We start from the raw sequence: 5,000 nt of genomic DNA, 5'->3' as shown, positions 1-5,000 counted from the left end.
CCCCATAATTCCTCACATGATGCCCTTTTTGTAAAATGGTGAAATATAATGTAGTAGTAGTAGTAGTAGTAGTAGTAGTAGTAGTAGTAGTAGTAGTAGTAGTAGTAACTTTTTCCTCACATACAGTACTTCTTGAAAAAATGGTGGAATATAATAAAAATTTGATATATAACTTAATAAAAATAGCAATAAAGTAATGGAAAGAGAAAAGGGTTTAATCTCTTTCCTTTTCACAGGCCAGATTCTTTTTGAAATTCCTACTGACCTAAATATGTCATTCAATGTATGATCAACTTACTATCACGTTCCCCTGGTTCTGAACTTATTAATAGTAGCAGCTAGGCTTATAAATCTCTAAACTCATTTATTTCTTCCACATTTGGACCAGAATTTAAAACTGTCCAAGATAAATTTAAAGCTTCTCTCTCTGACTCCATCTCTTAATTTTTCCAATTTTGACCTGAATTCAAAACTGTTTAAAATTAATTTAAAGATTCTCTCCATGACTCCATCTCTTCATTTTATTTTAATTTGGACCAGAATTCAAAACTGTCCAAGATAGATTAAATAAAAAAATCTCTCTATGACTCTATCTCTACATTTTTTTCCATTGTACCAGTGTAAAACTGTCCAAGATAAATTAAAATATTCTCTATATGACTCCATCTCTTCATTTTTTCCAATTTGTACCAGAATGTCAAACTGTATAAGATTAATTTAAAAAATTCTCTCTATGACTCCATCTGGTAAAAAAAAAAAAAAATCTATTCCCTTCCCTAATCCAATTAGTTTACTTTATTCAATCGAGACTTTTCAATCTCCTCAAACTCATCCTATATAAAAAAAACTTTGAAAATCTTCAAAATCAAATTGAGTCTTTAGAAACATGTTTGCATTTTTATAATCTAGCCATCCCTACATACCATCTATCTATATATATAAAAAAGGCAAGTTTGTTTTACGGTTTCTTGACTTCCCATCAGGTTCATTTTCATCTACAAAAGAGCTCTCTCTCTCTCCTCTCTCTCTCTCTCTCTCTCTCTCTCTCTCTCTCTCTCTCTCTCTCTCTCTCTCTCTCTCTCCCTAACAGGAGACTAAGGAAGAAACGAAATCTGCCTGAGACTGACAAGTCTTTTGAAGGGAAGAGATTCTTTGTGTCTCTTTGGATTCTGGTTCTTTAATGGAAGTAATAAGCTCAATGCGGGAAAAACAATAGGGAAAGAGAAACCAGAGTTTTGGACCATCTTGGTGATATACTGGTCATAAAAGAGTGAGAAAAGACATATATTGTATAAGTTTTTATTTTGGCACAAGGATTTTTTTTTCAGCTCGTAAACCCATAGGAAAAGATATATTTCTTCCTGGTTGTTTTTTAAGTAAATGTTATATATACAACAACAACAACAACAACAACATCATCAACAACAGCAACAACTGTTTCCAGTCCACTATAGGAAAAATGCTTCAGACATGTCCTTAAAGAATGTGGGTTGACCATTTTCATCACCATGCTAACCAGTTTGATTGGTGATGGTGGGAGATTTTATTCTGGTCTCTTACAGCAAACGAAGCTAGTATAGCTTCTCTCTGACAAGTATAGTTTTGCTGATCATGGTGATACATAAACTCTTCCACTACGTTAATGTACCCCCATGTGTGCGTATATATATATATATATATATATATATATATATATATATATATATATATATATATATATATATATATATATATATGTGTGTGTAGATAGATAGATAGATAGATAGATAGAATAGAATAGATAGACAGACATACATACATATACACAAACACACACACACACACACATATATATATATATATATATATATATATATATATATATATATATATATGTGTGTGTGTATATATATATATATATATATATATATATATATATATATATACACATATATATATATAAATATATATATACACTGTCTATATAAGCTTGCCGACCAGGGTTCGATTCCCAGCCGGAGCCAAGCTCTTGTCTTTGTGAGATTTCGCCTGGGGCTCTGATCCCGAGGTCGTTAAGAGAATCCAGACATTAATATATCAAAATATATATGGCTTATTTGAATATATATATATATATATATATATATATATGTATATATATATATATATATATATATATATATATGCATACACATATATATAATACATATACCTCATCAACTTCCAAGAGCCCACCTCATGAGGCCCTAACAAGTGCACCAAGATCTCAAACCTGATTGACCCAAAAGAGGGACCTGAATTTCAAACGTCACTGAAACGGATTATCAATTTTCATGCACAGTCACAAACTGTAATTAACTCTGGAATGTTCTATATACCAACACTTAATCATCAGGGACATTTCAGGCAGTCATTTATGACGACATAATCGTTATGAATTGGGGTAAATTACAGTACACCCCCTGGGGACATTTATTGCGTTGTTAACTTATTAGTTTATCAATAAAGGGTTTTTCTTGGTTTTCAAATAAGGGGTGGATTGTACCTTTGCGTTTTTGGCTTTAAGATGAAAATATGTGAGAGTTGATAATAAAAATAATAATAATAATAATAATAATAATAATAATAATAATAATAATAATAATAATAATAATAATGATGATGATAATAATAATAATAATAATAATAATAAAAAATAATAATAATAATAATTTTAAACTTCCAGTCTTAATAATGATTCTCAAAAGAAATGCTAAAATTCTCAAAATTAATTTAAATTACATTGCTTTTACAGGATTTTTTCTTATATTTTTATAGAGTATTGATAAAAAATAATGTGTCAATCCCTGTCTTTAAGTTTATGTCAATAACCTCATAAAGTTTCAAATTCCATGACAATTCCAGAAAGTATTCCAAGAACATGAAAGAAAATATTTGAAGAAAGAAGATGGATTAAAAATACTCACTGAGGAACTATGACCAGTGTGCAATATCAATACTTTAAATACTAAGAAGTTTATTACGTAATTATAGTGTATTAGAGTTAACGTGTTCATAACATTCTTCATTCTATATTGAAACAAGTAAAAAGTATAATCTGAGGTTTCGGATCTCCGCCACTGAAGATTATCAACATTTTACTCAACTCTACGGACCAAGCTCTCTCTCTCTCTCTCTCTCTCTCTCTCTCTCTCTCTCTTTCATAAGTTGGCCGTGAATTAATCTACAACAGAATAAAAATCCTGGATCCAGCTCACTTTCAAAGTCTAATATCTTCTAAGTTAGCCCATTTCAGATGTATCCATACATTACTTTTTGAGATAGGCTGGTAACAAACAAACATACAATCAGACAGAAGTGAAAACATAATCTCCTTAGTGGGACAATGCCCCAGAGACTGACTACGTAAACATATCAGCGCCCAAACCACCTCTCCATCCAAGATTAGGACCTAGGAGATCAAGGCAATGACTGCTGATGACTCAGCAGGTAGACCTATAGGCTTCCCAAAACCCCTCATACTTTGCTCACAAGGAAGGTGAGGTTGCAGCGACCAAAGGAACTAACGAGTTTGTGCTGGACTCTAACCCCAGGTGAACACTAGTAGTCCAGCAGATATGTCAAAAAGATGTTCACTTCCGGAAGAAAGCATGAAAATTTGTATACAGGGGTTTTTAAGTATGCTGAATCCATTTCTAACCAGATCCACGCTGGCAAACCAAGGGGTCCTACTCAAAATTAAGAAATCCAAAATGGCCGCCCTGCATATTGCCGATTTTGCTATTTCATCAGAACATCGGTTCTTTTTTACCTAGAAACATGATCTTAATTTAGATATATAGGTTTTTAGGGTCAAGGAATGCAATAAGACTCCTTAAAAAAACATAAAATGTAATTTAGAACAAAATCAAGATGGCTGCCCTCCATGCATAATGCAAACCAGTAAACTATTTGTCTATTCGGCATATAACTACTTTATTCACCTTTTCACTGTTATTAATAGGTTTTGGGACAAGAAATTCAATAAAGCATTTTGTTTCCTATAATACGTTCACCAGTAAAAAAATCTAGTTACAGTTTAAATAAATTTCGTTGAACCATTGAAAGCAATATTGTTCTTTCTCGTAACGCACAAAGAATAGAGATGTACACTTGTCATTTTCTTATTATATTGGGAATATACATTGGACAAATGGTTTTACTGAAACAGTATTAAGATGAAAACAAAATATTGAAATGTTTTATAAATTTCAAGAAATAAACTTAATGTAATCTGTCAATGGCCTCTTCACATTGTCCACCACAAAAACACAGCTGTGTGCACGGGAGGCTTGCTTTAGCACACTGACATCTTCCTGTGCACCGTTTTTTACAGGCACACTTAATGAGTTATCTGCAGCCCTTTGATGCTTCTGGCAGGGTACTCCATAAGTCCACCCCCCCCCCCCCTCAGAAGGACTCGGAAGTGTTGGACTGGCTTCCAATGCCTGACCCCAGATGTATCCAGCTTGATAAGCAGCACGCTTTACATGTTGTAGAAGTGCTGCACGTGACGGTGGGCTTTATTTACATCAGTGAGTTGCGATGTGCGAGAGTACAGCAGAACCACATATCTTTCAAGTTTCTTCAGGTCCGCTTCTGTAACTTCACGTGGAGTAGCAGACAGTCTTTGAAACACTTCAGTGATTTCTGGAAATGATTTCCATACTTCCCATGCAGTCTTCTTACCGACAGAGCTAAATGAAGACACCGTGTCGCATCCTGATATGGCATGCATGAATGGGAGGCCTCTGCAGTAATCATTGCCAAGCTCACTAGCTATGACATGTGCTCCAGTATACCGAAAGTGAGTACCATGACCAAATGCTAGCCAGAGTTCACAATCTTTCATGCTGATAGCAGTCACAATGGCTAGAACTAAGACATCTGTGTCAGTCGCATGCACCATAATCCTCTTCATGTTATTGCTGTGGGCATGGAAGCTGTGAAGCATCATTCGGTAGTCTGCTTCTTCATGAGTG

At 33.8% G+C, this 5,000-nt stretch overlaps 1 pseudogene; it reads right to left on the bottom strand.

Annotated features, from left to right (window-relative positions):
* Window positions 1-1,083: 1,083 nt before the first annotated feature.
* The window catches only part of LOC137626891 (uncharacterized), a 116,089-nt pseudogene continuing 112,172 nt past the window's right edge, over window positions 1,084-5,000 (bottom strand).

This window comes from Palaemon carinicauda, chromosome 34 (assembly GCF_036898095.1).
Source record: "Palaemon carinicauda isolate YSFRI2023 chromosome 34, ASM3689809v2, whole genome shotgun sequence".
Taxonomy (NCBI): domain Eukaryota; kingdom Metazoa; phylum Arthropoda; class Malacostraca; order Decapoda; family Palaemonidae; genus Palaemon; species Palaemon carinicauda.
This window is presented reverse-complemented; position numbering and strand designations above follow the sequence as displayed.